Source organism: Pleurodeles waltl, chromosome 7, assembly GCF_031143425.1.
Source record: "Pleurodeles waltl isolate 20211129_DDA chromosome 7, aPleWal1.hap1.20221129, whole genome shotgun sequence".
NCBI lineage: Eukaryota > Metazoa > Chordata > Amphibia > Caudata > Salamandridae > Pleurodeles > Pleurodeles waltl.
This window is the reverse complement of record NC_090446.1, coordinates 1,316,391,993-1,316,414,891: the sequence shown is the minus strand read 5'-3', so window position 1 is coordinate 1,316,414,891 and position 22,899 is coordinate 1,316,391,993. Positions and strand designations below refer to the sequence as shown.

General features: G+C 48.5%; 1 protein-coding gene across 1 annotated transcript in view; it reads right to left on the bottom strand.

The window, feature by feature from the left end:
- LOC138246239 (sulfotransferase 2B1-like) overlaps positions 1-22,899 on the bottom strand; it is a 131,527-nt gene that overhangs the window by 71,176 nt on the left and 37,452 nt on the right. The gene's annotated exons all lie outside the window — the stretch shown is intronic.

Here is a 22,899-nt window from a genome sequence, read left to right as displayed (position 1 = left end):
TCTTTAAGACCATAACCTGCTTAAAGTCACTTTTCAATGGGGGAGGCAGTGACTTGTTATCCCTTCCTGGCTCTTGCACACCAAAGCTTTATAGGATACAGTATACTGCACTACCCTAGACACACAGTTGTCCACTTATTTTACTGTTAATGTGGGTACCGGAACTACTAGAGGTTTAGAATGGGAAACCATGAAGGTTGTTATGCGGGGAGTATGCAATTCCACAACATGGGGGGTCCACACCACCTTAACCTGCAGTGTGCTGGAGTTAGAGGTGCTTCTTAGTTCTACAGAATTGCAGGCGATTACGTCTGCATTGGTTCGGCTGACATTGGCCCAGCAGTGCTGCAAATACTGGGACGAACCCCAACAGTTGAGTGATCTAGATTATAAATCCTCAGTGGCCTACCAACATGCTGAGGGTGACAAACCTGGCAGGGTATTGCCGTGGTTGCTATGGACAGAGGTTCCCAAAACTTTGATAGTGGGCATCCACCATCACACTGGAGATATTAAAAACACTCAGGCAGATTCCAATGAAACGTTCACTAGATACTATGAATATTTATACTCGTCTTCTGGAGACTCCCCTTTATGGCACATACTGGATTACCTGCGGGAGGGATTGCTTCCCACGCTGACCCCACTGCAATGAAGAGAGCTGGAGCAGCCCCTCCAATTGGAAGAAATTATATTAGCTATCCAGCAAATGGCACAGGAAAAAATGCCGGGCATTGTCTCTGTCGAGTTTTATGCAGCCTTCAGGCACACCCTTGCTCCTCACCTCCTTGAAGTTTATAATGAGGCGCACAGGCAAGACATTCTTCCGGATTCGCTTCAGGAAGCTCTAATTATTGTGCTCCTGAAGCCAGACAGGGATCCAGTGGAGATTGTTTTTTACAGGCCGCTCTCAATGCTCAATATTGACTATAAGATATTATGCAAAGCCCTCGCTAATAGATTACTCCCACCATTGAGATTCCTTATTCACCCGGATCAAAACGGCTTCATACTGGGTAGAGCCATGCATTTTAATATCAGACGCCTGTGCCATATTATTGAAGCCTCAGCAGCGGAGCCGGGCCGTCCCGTTTCAGTCTCCTTAGATTTTGAAAAGGCGTTCAACATGCTTTGTTGGAATTATTTGCTTTAGGTCTTACAAGCTTTTGGTATGGGTCCTGGTTTTCTCAGATGGATTAAGATACTATATACTGCTCTGAAGGCCCAAGTCCTCACAGGCCAATGTATTTCATGCTCCTTTACTATAGATGGAGGCACTCAGCAAGGTTGCTCTTTATCGCCGGTGTTGTTTGCTTTGACTATGGAGCCCCTGGCTGCTTTATTATGTATGAAGGGACCTGTCTGTGGCATTCAATTCAAGTATGACCCACTCAGCATATCATGTCCTTACATGCAGACGTTGTCCTTATTTACCCACAAGATCATGTTGCTACTCTATCAAACTTATACCATCTCCTGGCACGGTTTGGGGACTTAACGGGCCTCAAGATCAATTGGGGTAAATAATGTGTTTTTCCATTGCGGAGAGTCGAACAAGATCAGCGCCATGTGTTGGAGGATCGCCGTTTTCCCTGGGCCTTGCATATCTTCCGATATCTTGGGGTGAATGTATATCACACACCCAGGGATCTTCTAGATGGTAATAATGGGAAGGCGTTGACATCCATGCATCATTCCATGCAGTTCATTCCGCACTCAAAATACACACACTCTTTCAAAACACAACCACATTGGACAAATCAAAATACACACACCTGATACACATACACACACCACTCCCACACACTCAATACAAAATAAAACACACACCCACATCACCCACAAACCCCTACAACCAGAATCACCGAAAGAAGGCCAGAGAGAGACACCACAAACAACTACCAAGCGTCCACAGGCACACAATACCATCACCCACAGAACTTCCACGCACCTCACACAACACACCACTAAATATCACCACACTTATCACTACACACACCACCCCACACATCACCCACACCACCCCATGGCACGGCAAAGACACCCCAGGTTCTCTGAGGAGGAGCTCAGGGTCATGGTGGAGGAAATCGTCCGGGTAGACCCACAGCTATTCGGAGCACAGGTGCAGCACACCTCCATAGCTAGGAAGATGGAGCTATGGCGCAGAATAGTGGACAGGGTCAACGCAGTGGGACAGCACCCAAGAAATCCAGATGACATCAGGAAGAGGTGGAACGACCCATGGGGGAAGGTGCGTTCTGTGGTCTCAAGACACCACCTTCCGGTTCAGCGGACTGGCGGCAGACCCCCACCTCCTCCCCCACAACTAACAACATGGGAGGAGCAAGTCTTGGTGATTCTGCATCCTGAGGGCCTCGCAGGAGTAGATGGAGGAATGGACTCTGGTAAGTCAAGTCTTAACTATTACATCCCCCACCCTACCTGCATGCTATCACATACCACCCTCGCCCTCACCCCCATCACTCCAACTCCTCACAAATGTCCCAATATCACAAACCACACATCCCAACACCAAGCCCTGCATGCAATAACAAAGCATGGACACCCATCACCAAAGCTCGGCCACTGCACATACCCATACACCCCCCTAACCCACCATCACACAAGGTCCCACACAGGAATGCAAGCACTGGGGTACAAGGTCACCCACCTATTGCACACCATAGCACACACAGATGTAATAAACATCCCTTTCTACCCCTGCAGGATCCCTACCCAACGTCACCGGACAGGAGGGTCCACACATGCCCACACCACCAACAGAAGAGGCCCACAGTGATGACAGCAGCTCTGTCCAACTGGATCTAGATGACCAGCCCGGCCCATCTGGGACCTCTGGACAGTCGGTTCCCCTCACACAGTCACAGGCCACCACAGAGCTTCCCCCCTCTGGAAACACCAGCACAGCACCCACCCAGCGGGCCCATACCTCTGTCCCCAGGACACGTCAATCAGCAGTGTGTCCAGCACTACAGGGAACCCAGGCTAACCCACCATCCCAACAACAACAGGGACCTGGGGGCAGTGGTAGTGGGCACACCGTCCAGAGGACAGAGGCCCAGGAACACAGGGGAACTGGGAGGGCTGTTGTGCAACATAGGGAGGACCGGCCAAGGGAACCCACTCTCCACGAGGCCCTCTCCAACATCATGGGAGCCTACCACCACTCCCAGGAGACGATGGCAACAGTACTGGCCAAGTTTCAGGAGACCCAGCGCCTGCAGGAGGAACAGTATTTGGGCTTCAGGGAGGAACTCAGACCCATCAATTCCACCCTGGGCACCATCGTAGGGGTGCTGAAGGAAGTATCCCAACACCAGGAGGGACACTGTGGCACAACAAGGGGCCCCTGGACGATGAACTGCCCACCACCTCCGCCGGCGCTAGTGGACAGGATGCCCCGTCACAGGACCACCACACCAGCACCCCACCCCCTGCAGAGGGACGACCACCCACCAAACAGTCCCTGAGATCCAGGACAAAGACAGAGAACGATGCCAAGACCCCCGCCAAGAAATGAGACCCCCCTGAATGTCATCCTTCTGTCCCACTTTGTCACCCTGTCCATCCTCAAACTGCCCCAGCTCCACTTCCTATGCTCATTTGGGCAATGCACCTGTGAGACTAATATACTGGACTCTGCCATGGACATTCCTCCACCATCACCCCTCACCATTTTACAACCCCCTCCAATATTGAGCACTTAAATAAACACCCTTGAAGCACAAAACAATCTGGAGTCAGTCTGTGATTTCGATTTTTTTTATTAGCAATTACAGTGACAAAATGCTCTTTCAATTGTAATGTCAACATACTTATGTCACACAGCTCTAGTCCATGAGGAAACACAGCAGATGTCACACAGTGGGACCCACATCTGTGAAATCGTAAGGGAAAGTGACAACTCAGTGACCATACACTGGGTGAAAAGGACAGACAGTAGAGAGGTAGTAGTGTTAAAGTACATGTAGTAGGCAGCTTTGTATTCTTACCTGTGTATCACTGGAAGTATTGCAGGATCACAGAGGTCCTGTTATCGATGTCCTCTTCTTCTGCTTCCTCGTCCTCACTGTCCACAGGCTCCACAGCTGCAACAACACTGCCATCTGGACCATCCTCCTGCAGAAGAGGCACCTGCTAAGTTGTGAAGCATACAGCAGGCCACAATGATCTGGCACACCTTCTGTGGTGAGTAGAATAGGGATCCACCTGTCATATGGAGGCACCTGAACCTGGCCTTCAGGAGGCCGAAGGTCCGCTCTATTATCCGCCGAGTTCGCCCATGGGCCTCATTGTAGCGTTCCTCTGCCCTTGTCCTGGGATTCCTCACTGGGGTCAGTAGCCATGACAGGTTGGGGTAACCAGAGTCACCTGCAAATGGCGAGGGACAACTGTTAGACACACACTAACCTGTAGGGATATCCCCAGACCCAGACAACCATTCCCACTGACTTGCTTCCAGGTGCTCACCTAATAGCCACACACAGTGCCTCTGGAGCTGCCCCATCACATAAGGGATGATGCTATTCCGCAGGATGTAAGCGTCATGCACTGAACCAGGGAATTTGGCATTCACATGGGAGATGTACTGGTCTGCCAAACACACCATCTGCACATTCATGGAATGATAACTCTTCCGGTTTCTGTACACCTGTTCACTCCTGCGGGGAGTACCAAAGCCACATGTGTCCCATCAATGGCACCTATCATGTTGGGGATATGTCCCAGGGCATAGAAGTCACCTATGGAGGACAACAGCGACCACAGAGTCAAACAACTCAGAGGTACGTACCCACAGCTTACACAGAACACAAATCATAATCCGAAATTTGGCCTGTATGAGTGTTGAGGGAAGACCTAGGTATGTGTGACGCAGTTAAAAATTAAGCCATGTGGGCCCATGAAATGGCGCATGCCTGACCTGTAAAGTGGGACAATGGGGTGTGATGTAACTGCGCTGGCGTTGTACCCCGTCGCGGTAGGCGGTCGAAGACCGCAGCGCAATTCTGCATTGGTTAACATTGGACCCTATGGGTCCCAGGAGCCAATGACGATGTACGCCGGCGGTGGCGGTACGCACCGCCGCGGACGTGATTGCCATTTTCTATCTGTTCAATCACTCTATACCTGATCTTCGACAGGAGAGGACCTACACTGCAAGTGCTGCTGTGACCTCAGTCTGGAAGAGACAATGGCTCGTGCGTCTGGGGAAAGGGCCCCTGCCTTCACATCGGAGGAGTTGGAGAAACTCGTGGATGGGGTCCTCCCCCAGTACACGCTACTCTACGGTCCTCCGGACAAACAGGTAAGGACACTGGGTGCATGCTGTATGGGCTATGCCTGTGTGGGTTGGGGTGGATGAAAGATGGGGGGGAGATTGAGGCATGCATGAAACGACGGTGAGTGCATGAGCCACATGGCAAGGGTAGGGATGGGGGCCAATGACTCTAACGGTGCAGTTGGTAATAACTTTTCTTTACCCCTGTACAATTCATGTAGGTCAGCGCCCACCAGAAAAAGGACATTTGGCGTGCCATCGCCAGGGAAGTCCGGACCCTGGGGGTCCACCACAGAGGTAGCACCCACTGCCGTAAGAGATGGGAGGACATTCGCCGCTGGAGCAAGAAGACTGCGGAGGCCCAGCTGGGGATGGCCTCCCAACGTGGGAGGGGTGCCCGTCGCACCATGACCCCCCTGAAGTTCAGGATCCTGGCGGTGGCGTACCTGGAGTTGGATGGGAGCTTGAGGGCATCACAGCAGCCGCAAGGGGGTGAGTACACTCTCATTCTGCTGATTTTGCACACAGTGGAGGTGTCTGGCTGGGAGAGGTGGGTTGTGGGTTTCCCTAGGCCAGGACGAGTGTGCTAGTTAGGTCCCCTTGCTCTGGCAGACCCTGTGGCACCCCACCCCACCCCGCCTGTGTACAGTGCCAAGTTCACCTAGTCAGGCTCCTGTGTCATCCATGTGTGCAGATGTCGGCCATAGCCATATAGGCCATGTCCCAGGGATTGAACAGTGGACCCCAAGTGCGCGGTGTAGTGCAGGGGGCTTCTGTGTCTGTCGTGTTCGCCAACTGTAGCGGTAATGCATGCACTCAACATGTCTTTCTTCTGTCGTCCCCCCCCCTTTTTGTGGTCTCCCGGTTCTTGTGTGCATTAGCATCATCAGGCGGAGGAGCAGTGGCACCGGAGCAGGAGGGAGCTGCATCCCACATGGCCCTGGAGGGCGAGACAACAGACTCGGAGTTCACCAGTGGGACGGAGTGCGAGGGGAGCTCCACGACGAGGACAGAAGCTGACACCAGTGACACGGACTCGCCCACTGATGGGAGCTCCCTTACCAGCACTGCCCTCCCAGCAGCCCCTCAGCCTTTGCCCCGTGCCCGCTCACCCAGGAGGGTGGGCATCACCTTCGCCCCAGGCACCTCAGGCCCTGCCCCAGTCACCCCTGCTGCCCTCAGTGAGGAGGCTATTGACCTCCTCAGGTCCCTCACTGTTGGGCAGTTTACCATTATTAATGCCATCCAGGGTGTAGAAAGGCAGTTGCAACAAACAAATGCATTCCTGGAGGGCATTCATTCAGGTCAGGCGGCCCTTCAGCGAGCTTTTCAAACTCTGGCCTCACCATTGTCCCTGTCTCTAGCCTCCCCCCTCCCACTTCCTCCACCCAGACCCAATCCCCTCTACCTGAGCCTATCCCAAGTACACCTTCAGACCAGCATGCACATACCTCAACACACAAGGGAAGCTCTGGCAAACATAGGCACCACACATCCCACAGGCACACCCGCAAGCATCACACACATGCAGACACACCAACATCCACTGCCTCCACTGTGTCCCCCTCCTCCTCGTCTCCCTCCTCCCTCCCTGTCTCGTCTCCACTCACACCTGCTTGCACTACATCTACAGCCACTACTTCCATCACCAGCACACACACCACCATACCCCGCTCACGTGCAGTCACCACCCCCACTACCATTCACACGTCCCCTGTGTCCTCTCCCAGTGTATCTGTGATGCCCCCTCCCAAGATACACAAACGCAGGCACACACCCACCCAACAGCCATCCACCTCACGACAGCCTCCAGCGCATGCACCTTCACCCAAAGTCACCAAATGAACACCTCCTACAACCACAACCTCTTCCTCCACTCCCAAACTCCCTCCAGCTACCCGTCCCAGTGTTCACAAGAAACTTTTCTTGGCCAACCTTGACCTCTTTCCCTCACCTCCCCCACCCCGTCCGTCTCCTAGGGCCCGACTCTCTAGGTCCCAACCTAGCACCCCAGCCACAACATCTCCGGGACCAGTGGTGCCTGTAGTCACCGGAACCTGGAGTGCACCGGCCACCAGGGCAGCAAGTGTGGCACGGAGCCACAGCACGGACAGTCCCCCACCTGTCAAGCATCAAAAGTTGGCCAGTGCCCGGCGGGAGAGGGGGAAGACTCCAGCCACCAAAGCCGCTCCCAGGTGTACAGGTGGGAGTGTGGGGTCAGCTGCGACACCTTCCAAGGTGGTCAAGGCCTACAAGAAAGTCAGCAAGTCTGGGAAGAGCAGCACGGAGGAGAAGACCGCCCTCATCCCCGCTGCCCAGGAGGCCACTGCCAGCACCAGCCCTGCTGCCCAGGAGGCCACTGCCAGCACCAGCCCTGCTGCCCAGGAGGCCACCGCCAGCACCAGCCCTGCTGCCCAGGAGGCCACCGCCAGCACCAGTCCTGCTGCCCAGGAGAGGACCGCCAAACACCAGCCCTGCTGCCCAGGACAGGACCGCCAGCACCAGCCCCGCTGGGCCAGACATGACCGCCAGAAGCTGAGTCACTGCAAAGGACCCCTCCGCAACAAGCACCGATGAACATGGCACCGCCGCCACAGGCACCGCTGAACAGGGCACACCCCGCCACAAGCACCGCTGAACAGGGCACCGCCGCCACAAGCCCCGCTGAACAGGGCACCGCCGCAACAAGCACCGCTGAACAGGGCACCGCTGCCACAAGCACCGCTGCCAATGACACTGCCGCAACAAGCACCGCTGGCCCATGAGTGCCAAGGGCACTGACGCTACTCAGTCCGTCACGAGCAGGATGAAGCACTCTGGGCACAAAGCCCCCTCCAGAAACAGTGGAGACAAACATCCACTACCTCTGTCCTTGGCAGGATGAAGCACTCTGGGCACAGAGCCCCCTCGAGAACCAGTGGAGACTGGTGTCCACTTGAGAGACTGTGGCTTTGCACTCCCCAGGATGGAACAGTGGGCAACCCACCCACTGTAGAGACTTGAGAGACTGTGGCTTTGCACTCCCCAGGATTCAACAGTGGGCAAACCACCCACTGTGGAGACTTGAGAGACTGTGGCTTTGCACTCCCAAGGATGGAACAGTGGGCAACCCACCCACTGTAGAGACTTGAGAGACTGTGGCTTTGCACTCCCCAGGATGGAACAGTGGGCAACCCACCCACTGTAGAGACTTGAGAGACTGTGGCTTTGCACTCCCCAGGATGGAACAGTGGGCAAACCACCCACTGTAGAGACTTGAGAGACTGTGGCTTTGCACTCCCCAGGATGGAACAGTGGGCAACCCACCCACTGTAGAGATTTGAGAGACTGTGGCTTTGCACTCCCCAGGATGGAACAGTGGGCATGTGGCCCCCTCGTGGATTTGGTGTCATGCACTCAACCGGCTGAGGTGCCCCCTCTCCTTTACCTTCCCCCTGAGGTGCCTGTTTTATTGCTATCTGATGCCCTTGCAGTGTTCTCTCTGTCATTTCGGGGATTGGGTGTGCGCCTCGCCCATACCGTGTGGGCCCAGTGTTCCACTTACTTCAATGGAGCACTACCTGGACTACTAATCTTGGTGTATATTTTGTTTATAGTGTATATATATATTTTTCCGTACTGTATTTGAATAATTTGACTCATTTCCTTTTGTCCTTGCATTCTTCCCAGGGGGTTTGGGGGATGTAACTGTAATGGATCATGCTGTATTGGTGTGTGTGTTGTAGTGGGTGAGGGGGTGTTGTGTGTTGCATGTGTGTGTCCCTGTTGTTTCCCTCCCCCTCCCCTGTGTCGTAGGTGCAGTACTCACCGTTGTCTTCGCCGCCGGCGTTCGTGCTCCTGGTAGAGGAGCAAGAAGATAAGGGCTGGCAGGATGTGGAGCTCGGGTTCCATGGCGTCCTGATTCCTCGTGGGGTGTGTAGAGGTGAGCGTTTTCCCTTCGAAGTCCTGTTTCCGCGGTGTTTTTGTTCACGGTGAATCCGCCCCGGAAAAGGTGGAGGATTGGTAGGTTGTGATAATGTGGGCGGTACATTGTCCTCCGCCTGTCTGTTGGCGGTGACCGCCAAGCTGTTTGTTTGTACCGCTGTGGCAGTCGGAGTGTTAAAGTAGCTGTCTTTGTTGGCGGTTTCCGCCACGGTCTGATTCCAATTTTTTTTCTGCTGCCTGTTTCCGGTCTTACCGCAGCTTTAACACCGACCGCCAGGGTTGTAATGACCACCTATGTGCTTTTTTTATGCTGGCCTGCTGCCTGTTGGACTGCAGGAGAAACTGCCACTTTGCCAAAAACCTGGATGTGCTGGCCTGCCTGCTTGCTGCTCCCTGAGTGCCCCCCCTGCTCTCAGAGGAGTCCAGCTTGTGCTGAGGTCCTTGCCTCGGCAACTCAGTTCCTTGCCTCTGCAAAACTGAAGCATGGTGAATGCTTCATCCTTCTAACACAAGCAAGTGGTAGGCACTGTGCATCACCCTAATACCAGCATAGAGCACATATTGAGCACTTCTGACATCACTGACAGGGGCCTATGCTTTTTCCAGTGGTGCCCATCTGACTGGGAAACTGCGAGATGCAGCATTTCGGAAGAAAGGTGCTGTGCCGAAGCACCTGAGAGAACTCTCTCCTGATGGGAGATGCCATGCCTTTGCACAGCAACGCCTGGTGCCGCCTCCACTGATGATAATGCTGTGCCTCCAGTCCAGCGGAGCAGCACGGCCTCGGGACAGACCGCCAACTTGGATGTTCAATGCCGGCAGCTCAGCTGGATCAGTGAAGCCTCTTGGAGCATGGCTATTACAGCTGCACAACATGCTCTCTGGCAGCCGTGTTTTGAGAGCTGATAGTGGGGGGCCCATGAGGTCTCCCCGCGTGATCCTTAGGTTGGTGTCTCCACCTTCCTTGCGGAATGTATATTGGGGGCCTTTGATCTTCTATCAGCATTGTTTATTATGACATCACAGGGTGAAACCTCATCCGAGGCCCCCAAGCACGCCGTGGAACCGCCTATAGGAACTAAAGAGTACTATTTGCAGTATTTGCATAATATGCACAGTAAATGTGATTTATGTCACTTTGGTCTAAGTTATGTACAACAGTCAATATATTTTTATATATCCTTGTGAGGAGTCTCTTTTGTGGCATATTCATTGTGTTGCTGTGTGTTGCACAAATGCTTTATGCTTTGCCTCTGATGATAAGCCTGACTGCTCTGCGCCAAGCTACAAGAGGGTGAGCACAGATTATCTTTGGTGTGTTACTTACTTGCCCTGACTAGAGTGGTGGGTTCTGCCTGGCTTAGGTGCATACCCTATCAAATCAGAAACTCAGTTTCTAACATCTCTGCTCAGAGAAGGTGACCCAAGTGCAAGCAAACGTCCTGTGCTTGTAAAAGTTGCAGTGACCACCGAGGAGTGTCTGTCACCACCTGAACACCGTATACTCTCAGCAGCAGTAGATAAGGGCACTAAATCCAATGTAGCTGTGTTTCCGAAGCCACCACTGCCATTTGATACTGCCAACTATCTGCCAACTATCCCGATTCCTGGAAGACAGCAAGGCACTCAACACCTCCCAATCCAGATTCCGCAAACGCCACAGCACTGAGATCGCACTCATCGCTGCCACAGATGACATCAGGACCATGATCAACGAAGGAGAAACAGCAGCACTCATCCTCCTGGACCTCCCGTAGCCTTCGACACGGTTTGTCATCACACTCTCCACACACGCCTCCATAACGCCGGAATCCGCGACAAAGCACTCGACTGGATCTCATCATTTCATTCAGGCAGAACCCAGAGAGTCCGCCTTCCATCATTCATATCAGAAGCCTCCAGTATCCTCTGTGGCGTCCCCCAAGGCTCATCTCTCAACCCCACGCTCTTCAACGTGTACATGGCCCCACTCGCCTACATCGCACGAACACACCACATCAACATAATTTCCTACGCAGACAATACTCAGCTAATCCTCTCCCTCACAAAAGACCCTACAGCTGCAAAAAACAACCTCCACAATGGACTCCAAGCCATCGCCAGCTGGATGGAAGCAAGCCGTCTCAAATTAAACACAGAAAAGGCAGAGATCCTCATCTTCGGAGCCAACCCCTCAGCATGGAACGACTCCTGGTGGCCCACCTCCCTAGGATCCGCACCACCTCCCACCACCCACGCACGTAACCTGGGATTCATCCTGGATTCCACACTCAGCATGACTCAGCAGGTCAACGCCATCTCCACTTCCTGCTACAACACCCTCCGCATGCTCCGAAAAATCTTCAAGTGGATTCCCATCGAAACCAGGAAAACTGTCACCCACGCCCTGATCAGCAGCCGACTGGACTACGGAAATGCCCTATATGCAGGAACAACAACCAAACTCCAAACAAAGCTGCAAAGAATCCAGACTGCATCCGCCTGACTCATTCTGGACGTCCCACGCCACCACCACATCACCCCCCACCTCAGAGACTTACACTGGCTACCAATACCAAAGAGGATCACCTTCAAACTCCTCGTCCAAGTACACAAGGCCCTCCATGACACAGGCCCAACCTACCTCAACGAAAGACTCACCTTCTACACCCCCACCGCAACCTCCGCTCCGCCAGCCTCGCCCTCGCATCCGTTCCCTGCATCCGCCGCACCACCGCCGGAGGAAGATCCTTCTCCCACCTGCCCACCAAGACCTGGAACTCCCTACCGCTCCACCTTCGCCAGACCCAAGACCTCTCAACTTTCAGGAAACACCTAAAGGCATGGCTTTTCGCCCCCCCACCGCCTTGAGACCCTAACGGGTGAGTAGTGCGCTTTATAAATCTTGTGATTGATTGATTGATTGATTGAATATTGGGCCAGGTGGACTGCATGGAAGTAGATGATAAGAAAATCATTAAATACTTAAAGAGTCTTGCCAGTGACTGAGTAAAAGAAGTCTTGAAGAAAATCTCACAAACTGAGGTCATATCGTGCCATCAGATCAAAGAAGACTTAAATGCCAAGTTCTATGTGATGCCAAATGTCGACTACGAAGGATAAATTGTCAATTAGGTAAGACAGCAAGATGGTGAAACAATGGATGTTTGTTGAAGGACTTGATGTGCTCATTAAACACTATAAGTTCAGTGAATTTGATGATGAAGAAGCCATACACCTGAGTCATTGATGGCTTTCTGCCGGACTCCTTCAGAAGGCGCATGCAGAGAGGGGATCTCAGTTTACATAAAATTCCCATGGATACAAGAGCAGATAAAAGAGAAGAATGACAAGCTGCTGATATGGAAGCTGGAACAGCAAAAAATGAATCAGTGCTGATCATGAAAAGCAAGTATAAGCATTCCACAGGTACACATAAATCGACGTTTTGAAAGAAAGAAAAAGTGTGTTTTTGATGTGGTTTTCATTATCCCCATGGGAACAAATGTAGAGCCATAGGGCAGACATGCAAAGGTTGCAGAAAGGAAAACTTTAGTAACAGTGTTTAAGGCAAAAGAGAAACCAAATGCGTCACAATGAGAAGAGAAAATGGATGCCAGACAGTTCCATAAACATTTTCTCCATGCACACAAGACCAAAAAAAACAGTTGCGACAAATAGAAATCCAACAAAGTCGATCACCAGTCAAGCTTGTCCTGCAAAGACTCCTCGAAATCAGCAGCTAGCCTCAGTGAAAAGTATGGACATGTGATGATAATGTCAACCAAGGGATGCCAAGCACATGTTGGGTAGTGTGCAGGTGGGGCAGAACAAGTGACAAAGACAAGTGGTTAAACGGAACAACCCAGTTTGTTTGGGCACTACTCCACGATCACAATAACGGTAAACAGTTGCCCTATAACCATCATCATAGACAGTGGTGTGTTGATTAATATTGAGAAGTTCAACAACCTGTCTTCTATCCCACAACTTAACCTGTCAGGCACAAAGGTATACATGTGCGCCACTTCCAAGCCTTTGCAAAGTCAAGGTCCATTCACAGCGACCATGAAATATAAAGCAGTGTCTGTGCAAGTGCCAATTCACGTACGTCCAGGAACTTTATCCAGTGCATGCTTGCTCAGCTTTGTCACTGCTGCTGACATTGGTCTGATACCTCTCAGTTACAATGTACACATTCCGAAACTGTAAGTCAGTTTTCATTCTTATTCCATGGCTTTGGCAGACTTAAAACAATAAAAGTGAGACTTCATGTGAGAAACTGGGGCTGATTGCAGAGGCCCCATAACTTTTTGCCCCCATTTTCCACTTTATGCTGGTGTTTTCCTGACTCTGATGGTGCCCTGGGTACTGCTAACCAGTCCCAGGGCCTGTGCTCTGTGTAAAATGGATATGCAAATTAGGCTAATTATAATTGGCTAAGTAAACCTACCTATAAGTCCCTAGTATATGGTAGGGCATGTAGGTTTAGGGACCACAGCATAGGTGGTGCACACCTAGGTGCATTGCTGAGGTGCCCAGTGTCATTTTAAAAGCAAGCCTGCCTTGCTGGCTGCTTTTAAATTAAAGTTATATGCAAATTCGACTTTGGAATTAAAGGTACTTCCAAAGTCTTAAACTACCTTATTTTTACATATAAGTCACCCCTAAGGTGTGCCCTATGTGCCCCTAGGGCTGGGTGCCATGTAACTATAAGCAGGGACTTTATAAAAATAGATTTATAAGCCCTGGTGAGGTAAAAACAGCCAAATTCGTTTTTCCCTCATTGAAGTAAATGGCCTTCATAGGCTAGAATGGGCAGACTTTATTTAAAATTTTAAAGTCTCCTTAAGTGTTACATACCAAGAATTTGGTATCAAATTGATTGTTATAATAAATCCCACAACTTCCAGTTGTTGGATTTAATATAACTAGTGCAGGTAAAAAGTTTAGACTTTACCTAAAAAGTTGCCAATTTCAGCTCTGCATTGTTTTTGCTGCTGTGCTCTGATTGGCCAGCCTGCAGCAGCTTCTGCCAGGCTACTTTAATGAGGTGTGAAGTGGCCTGACTTCACACAAAGTAATGTGCTTGGGGGAGAGAATCTCCCCTCAGCAGATGGGGAAGCAGGAAGGGGGAGGGCTGCCAAACTGGTCTTCAAAGGCAGAGAAGGACATCTGGAGCACCCAGCAACACCCCCACATCCTGCAACCCCAGACAGCTAGGTGCCCCCTTGATTAGATTAGGAGAGGGCAGGAGAGGGGTGTGTTTATGATTTTTAGCCACACCAGTGGGTGGGCTCAGCCAGATCTCTCCTCTAAAAATCAGATTCATCCATTTTGGATTTTTAGAGACTGTTGCCTTCTGGGATGGATTTTTGCCACACTTCCCAGGAAGTGGTCATCACAGGGGGACGACCCTGTCCCTGATTGGAGGACCAGGGCCCCCCTGCTTTTCACCCAGGAGCAAGGATAAAACTGGCAGACCTGCACCCACGCCTCAGATCCCCACCAAATTTCAAGAAGAAAGAACTACAAGGAGAAGAAGGACTGCCCTGCTGGACCCCTGGCCTGCACCTGGACCCTGCACTCAGAAAGACTGCACCAGCTGCACACTTGGGCTTCACCACAAGAAGGACTTTGCCTGGCTTCCACTGGTTCAAGGAGGGACTCCCTGTTTGCTACAGGTGAAAAATTGCTAACCAGAGTCCCCTGCACCAACTCCTGAAAAAGTGACCAGCTGACCACTGCCCAGTGGCCAAAAAGGAGTTTGCGCCAGGTGCACTCTGGGAGTTGAAGTCCGCACTTCCCAAGGACCATCACAGAACTTCTGGACCCTTGGGGTGAGCTGTGGACCCCAAAAGAACCTTAAAAGAACATCTGGGTGAAGCCCCAGAAGTTTGGAAAAGATTGGAGAAATTTTAGAAAAAAGCTCCATAAAGTGACCGACTCGACGCGGAAATTCTAGCCGGCTTGCCTCAACCGCGACCCGGCCTGACTTCGTGGTTCGTCCCGGTCAAGAAAAACATCAGAAAAAGAGACTAAGTCCGAACGTAAAAAGTTGACCGGGACCTTCCAGCCATCGTATCCGAGAAGGGCTCCACGGACGTCGGATCAAGATCCAGGTTTACCCCGGTCGAAGGATTTTCATCTCGAAAAAACGACTAAGTCCGAAGGTAGAAATCACCACCGAGGAAACCGACTTCGCGTATCCGGACAAGGGCTCCAGGAGGTCGGATCCAACTGGCAGGTTCGTCCCGGTGAAGAAAAACTTCAAAATAAAGACTAAGTCAGAAGGTAACTTTTTAACCGAGGCTTCCCGCGACCTGTATCCGAGCAGGGCTCCATCGCGGTCGGCCTGAAAGTTTGACTTTGTCCCGGTCCTGGTGCAACCAGATGACCCGATTGGCGCTTTTTGTTTCTATGCGCTAGAAAATAATAATACTTTAAAAATTCATATCTCCGGTTCCCCTGAACCGATTTTAATCGTTTTTGTGTCATTTTAAAGATAAAAATATAAGCTATTTTTATAAATTGGTTTTGGATTTTTAAACTGTTTCCTGTGTTTTATTTAATTACTGTTGTGTGATATTTGAATGCTTTACACTTTGTCTCCTAAGTTAAGCCTTGACGCTCGATGCCAAGCTACCAAGGGTAGAGCTGGGATTAATTTACTGAGACCTAACTGTACTTTTGTGGAGGTTTGTGGCTTGTTGCTAGGTGTAGGTACCTACCTGCCCTACCAATAACCCATTTTCCAACACTTCACATTAATGAAGACATTTACCCTGACATCATTGAGTGCTCCACTGGGTCGACGCCATGGGTTTCACCCATTGTGGTGGTGGCTTAAAAGGACAGTGGAAGTACAGAACCTGATATGTGCCAGGCCAACTAAGCGGTCGAGAGAGAAAGACATCCTGATCCATACATAGCAGATATGATCATGCAGTTGAAAGGTGCCAAAATCTTCTCTCGTCTAGACCAGAACAGGGGATATCACCAACTTGAGCTGGAAGAGATCTGTAGGTACATTACCACTTCTTCAACTCATGTTGGTTTGTTCAGATATAAAAGATTGAGCTTTGGAGTGCCATCAGCCGCAGAAATATTTCAGGATGTTATAAATTGCATAATTCAATCAGTCATGCATGCTTTGAACTATAGTGATGACATATTGATGTTTAGAGCAACATGGGAGAACTACGACAAAGCTCTTATACAAGTGTGCAAACTACTTGCCGGTGCAGTTATCACTTTTAATGCAGCAAAATGTGAGTTTCATAAAAGCAAACTTAAGTTTTTTGGACGCATATTCTCTGATGATGGAATGACTCCAGTCAGTGCAAGTGCAAGTGGTGGAAGCTATTTGCCCCCACAGGATGTCACTATGCTGAAATCCTTCTTGGGAATGGCCTGTTATTGCTCAAGGTGCATTCAAGACTTTGACACAGTGAGGGCCCCATTGCGAGAGTTGACAAAACAATGTTTCTGTTCAGTGGTCTGCAGAACATGACCAAAGTTTCAAAACTATAAAACATGCAATTGAGAATGCAACTGAGATGGCTTATTGAGACCCCAATCTACAAACTGAACTAATTATAGTCACAAGCCTGGTGGGGCGGGGGTGATCCTTGCTCAACGTAATGGTCATCTAAATGCCCGGAGACACATCATAGCCTATGCTAGCCAAAGCTTGTCTGAGACAGAACTAGCCTACTCTCAGCAGGAAAAGGAGAGTTCAATTGTTGTCTGGGCTTGTGAATATTTTTGTGTGTTTCTGAATGGAAAGCGCTTCACAACTGTCGCAGACCAGCAAGCGCTGCTCACTATTTTTGGAAACCCAAAAGCCCAGATGCCCCTTTGCATTGAGAAGTGGGGGTTGCTACTGCAAGAGTCCTACTATGCAATTGTACACAAGCTGGGTAAACAACAGAACCCTGCTGATTAATTTTCATGAGTACCTCTACACAAACACAGCTCAACATCCAAAACAGCTGATGAGTATATTAATTTCAATGTAAGGTCCAGTATGCCGGCCACTCTATCCATTGAACAGATCATCGCTGCTAAGAATGCTCACAAGAACATGCTCATTCTTAGGGACATCATTTCAACCCAGACTTGGAAAAAGAGCATTCAACCACTGGATAATTATATTGAACTTCAAAAGTTCAAAAATGTGCAGGATGAGCTATCTGTAACCAAGGACGGTGTTGTGCTGAGAGGCTCAAGAATGACGATACCTGAGTGTCTCTGGCAGCGAGTCATTGAACTGGCCCATGAAGGACATTGTGACATTGTAGTCACCAAAAGAGCCCTCAGAAACTGAGTGTAGCTCCCGGGCCTGAATGAATGATTTGAGAAGGATCTGAAAGAGTGCCATCTTTGCAACTGTCTTTCCCCTAGAGTGACCCAACACCCATTGATCATGTCTGACCTTCACAGGCTTGGGAAAGAGTTGCTGTTGATTTCTTTGGGCACTTGGGGAACGGACATCATCTTATGGTAATCACTGACGAGGATTCACACTTTTCATTATTGGAGGTTATTGAGTGACTGTTCAACATCGCAGTGCGGGGTATACCTGGCATTCTTAAATCAGACAATGAGCCACTGTTCAACAGTAAAGAGTTCAAGGAGTTTCTTGTGACACTGAATATCAAGCATCAGAAGAGCATATCTCTGTAGACTCAAGCCAGTCATTCAGTGAGCAACGATGGAGGGGATTGAACTGAGACAAGGCTTGTGCCAAGCTCTCCATGCTTAGTGCTCAACTCCTCACTCCACAACTGGTGAGAACCCTGCCACTCTACTGTTGGGAGAGCTATGCAAACCAAATTGGCACAGTGGACAGTGGATGGACCCTTGGATGCCAAAAGGTTTCGGACCCTTGACACTTCTTGTAAATGCTAGATGAAGGCATACGGTGATCAGCGTTGCCAAGCTCAGGAAAAAGTCTTCGATGAAGATGGCTGGTTCCTAGTTAAACAAAAGCAAAAGTGGAAAATGGACACTCCATTTGATATTGGACCTCTAAAGGTGGTGTCTTACAAGGGACACAGGGTGATGGTCCAGCATCCTGGAAAATCCATCACACTGGACTTGTCACATTTCTAACACCTACCTTGACGTTTGTCACTGCCTGCCATCCTTGATGAGGTGACTCCACCTGACAATTCAGATTAAGCATCAATCTCTGCACCTTTGGTGTCAGATCAGAGTGCTGTTTCATCACCTCACACCATGAGATCTGGTTGACTAGTGTGAGCACCTTGACGACTCATCAAAGAGTTCTGATAACAATTTTGTTTGTACTTTCTATTTAACAAGGGGAGAGATGTGGTGTCGTGTGACTAGGTGCCCTAGGACCCTTGCCGTTCTGAGTGGACTTAGAGAAGATGTTGTGCAACCGGCTGGAAAGTGTAAAGGTGTGGTTATTAACAGCTATGACATAACAGTGATTCAGTGTATGCTTGTATGTGGAAAAATAAAGACGTCTAGTCAAGAGCACCATATGTTGCATGGTCTTTGCATGCTCCCAGGCTGGGGAAGACGCTATACAAGGAGACCCAAAAAATTAAATAAACTGCATGTGTACATTTTTTAGATTTACTATATGATCAACTGAAAGACCAATTTATGGTCACATACTATAAACAAATACATAACGCATAGAATACATATTAGTCTACATACATTTTCTTTGCATGCACTCTGGCTCACAAACTAAAACTGTCCCAAAAAGCCAAACAAAAACCATCTTTCTTATGCATCCCTGTGCAACAAAATGAATCATTGCCATAGTAGTGAGCCAAGCAAACTACTTTTAAGAGGACATATTAATTTGCCACTAGGAAAAAAAAAAATCCTAATTTTTATAACAATGATTGGCTTTCATTCACTTTGGGCTTGAATATGTAGCACAATCCTACTATAAGTAGCAAATAAACTAGACTGCATATGTAAAGTTTCATATTTACTACAAGAACAACTAAAAGACACATTTATGGTCATATGATTATGTAAGACAAAAAACAAACGTATAACAAAAACAATAGATAAAAAGAAAGACATCACAATAAATCTGATTGCCACTCTGTAGCTACAGCTAACACTCCCACAGATAGGAACTGCTCAGATATTAGCTCCTTGATAACTTTCTACCTGTTTGACAAATCAGCACAGAACTTTCCAGACTTATATAATTTCCTACATTTTGGTGGGATATAAATTTTAGATAAAGATAAAAGGAGGTTCCAAAACACATTTTTCAATCAATGCATTTTCCATTGACTATTGTATTTGATGTTGTGTGAAATGGATGAATGGATTTACATAAAATTTGGCAGGATTATACATTATGGTGCAAAGCTGATGTTTTTTTGGGTACTGCAGTTAAGTAGGGCAAGCATTTTTGTAATTTACAAGGCATTTAAACATAGTGATCTTTGTCTCTGTAGTACTTTAGCAGAATTTCACAAATTTGTATGAAACTACTGAGTGCATAGCCCTACACTTATTTCAAATATATATAAAGAAATATAAATATATTTCCCTTCCAATTTCCACTTTAAGAAATGGAAATAGATATTACTTAACTATATCTAAGGCCCCAACACTGAACACAGACAAAGTGCAGTAAAAGCAATATGGCTGCTTTTCATTCTCTAAAAACATCCATTACCCACTATATATACAGGCTTGTCATCACCATCTACCACAATATAGTGCAAAGTTATCACAGTGTACTATGGCCAACATATAACTAAGGCCTAGCTGTATTATTAGATTGCAGTACCCTTGCATCACGCACAGTGTTGCATGGGCAACGCAATACTTAAATCAGATTTACAAAGCCACCATACATGGCCCTGCATTGATTGGTAAATCTGGAGAAACGCAAGGCAGCACAATTTGCTGTTTTGCATTACTCTGCAGACCATAATCTACATTGCTGCTAAATGCCACCTACATCTGAACGCCACACCACTGTAGTCACTCTATATGCCTCCCCACTGTGTGACTCCACTCTATGCTATTACACTGTGTGCAACGCCACTGTATGCACTACACTCTACGCTTTTACACTGTTTGCTCCTCCACTCTATGCTACTCCAGTCTACGTCATTCTACTGTATGCTACTCCCCTATACGCTATTCCATTCTACACCATCCTACTGTACACAACTACACTCTACTCTATTCCACTGTAAGCTACTCCACTCTAGGGTATGCTACTCTGCTCCACACTACTCCAGGGTATGGCACTCCTCTCTGAGCATCCTAATTCTGCGCTATTCGATTAGATGCCACGCCAATGTACGGCACTCCATGGTATGTTGTTACACTCTACTCTATGCTACTGTACACCACTCCAGTCTATACCACTCCATTATACACCATTCCATGGTACGCTACTCCACAACACATTAATAAACTCTACGCCAGTCCACTGTACAACACGGCGCTCTTCGCCACTCCACTCAATGCTATAACAATGTACACAACTCCACTCTACGCCACTGTACTCTACACTATTACATTTTATGCAACTCCACTCTTTGCTTCTTCAGTGTACGCCACTCCAATGTATGTAACTCTGCTATACGCTACTCCAGTATATACTATTCTATTCTATGCCTTTCCACTGTATGTCACTCCGTTCTATGCTATTTCATTACATGCCACTCCACTGTATGCTACTCTACGCCACTCCAGTGTATGCCACTCCACTCTACCCCACTCCATTATATGCTATTCCATTGGACGCCACTCCACTGTATGCAACTCCACTGTATGCTATTACACTTTACGCCACTGCAGTGTATGCCACACCAGTCTACACCAATTCACGCTGTATGCCACTGCCAGACTACGGTACAATACTGTGCACCACTTCATTCCACGCTATTCCACAGTATGCCAACTCCGCTATACGCTACTGCACTTTATGCCACTTCTGTGTACACCACTCCACTCTATGCCACTCGATTCTACAGTAGTCCATTGGATGCCACTCCAATATACTTCACTCCACTACATGCTATTTCATTCTACCCCACTCCACTGTCCTCCACTTCAGTCAACACCTCTCCACTCTACATCACTCCACTCTATGCTATTCTACTCTCTTCTACTCTGTACCACTCTACTGTACTCCACTTTACGCTGTACGCTCTACGATTTTGCTGGAAATCTTGTGACTCTCATGCTAAATACCTCTGTTTGAATTTATCTTCCTATTCTAGTACAAAATACTATCTCTGTAGAGGTAGGGTGGCCTAATTTACCCAAAGACACCAAAGACAAGCAAATTTACTAAACCCATCCTATCTGCAACGCCTCATTGAGGAGATTCCAACCAAGATACCTGATCCACAGATGCTGAGCATTATACTCCTGCATGGCAGTTAAAAAATAATTCTAATTATGGTTTCTGTGATTATAATACTAATCAATTTCACTTAGAAAACGATACACACACAATCTCTCCTCTAATCATTTCTATGGGGCAACAACCTACAATGACATTGCACCCAGCCTACAGATTTCAAGGGATTTATCGTAGACTTGTTTTTGTAGCGAAACATTGCATACAAATATCCAATCATCCCAAATTAGTTTGATTAGACCATTTCCTTATTATGTTCAATATCTGGACCTTAATCCACCATAGCCCGGGGCGGCTCCTTCGCTATGGCGAAGGTGCGTCATTTCCCCTGGCTGAGCCAGCAGCAGAAAAATAAAACAATCGTTCACTATCATTTTATTTTTCTGCTGCTGGCTCAGCCCGCATGCGAAGGGAGGGATGGGGCTGGGCCATGGAAGGTGGGAGGGGGGATGAGGAATGGAGTGCACCTAAGTGCGCATGTGTGTTTGGCCTGCCTTCTTAGCATGAAATCAGTGCCAGGATTGCTGGGGAGCCTGTGCTGGTGTCTCAGCAGCGAATGCTGGGACACCAGACGAAGAGGAGAGGAGCAAGGCAGCAGGAGACAGAGGCATCAAGATAAGTTTGTTTTATTATTATTATTTTTATTTTCACCTCCGCTTCCGTCCCCATTCCCGGCATCCCTTCCCCTGAGATTTGCAGCAGCCATTGCTTCCATAGCCACACTCAGGATGAGACAAAACTGGTAAAACTTCAAGATCACAAAACCATTGGTACAAGCACTGAAAAAAACAATTGTGTATGTGTATTGTACTGCCATACTACAAATAGATGTCTCCTATTAGATTAAATATGTGTCATAGGCTTGACTGAATCCTAGCCTCTTCTTCATACCTAGAAATAGACTATACGTTTACTTCTCCCCGGCATGATTTCCGAACCCAGATAGATTATTTTTTAATGACCCGCCCACACTAGCCAATTGGATAAAAGCCAATTCAGCATTTACTGTTAAGGGTCAGAACACTGGCATGGAAGTCTGGTGAGCAGGCCTCTGTGCACTCTCAGAGTCGGAAAACTAGCAACATCAGTCCAAAACTTTGTGGGTGATTATGCAAAAAAGGAATTTCCTTACACTTGAAATGAAAAAAGATGTATTTTTCAGTTAGTACGCTAGTTTAAAACTATGTTTACAAACATATTTTGCAGTCTTACTACATTCAAATGCCTAAAAGGGGTATCTGGTTGAAAATCACAAGTATTGCACATGGTAATATAAAGTTGCTTTTAATGTGTACGTTTTATTGGT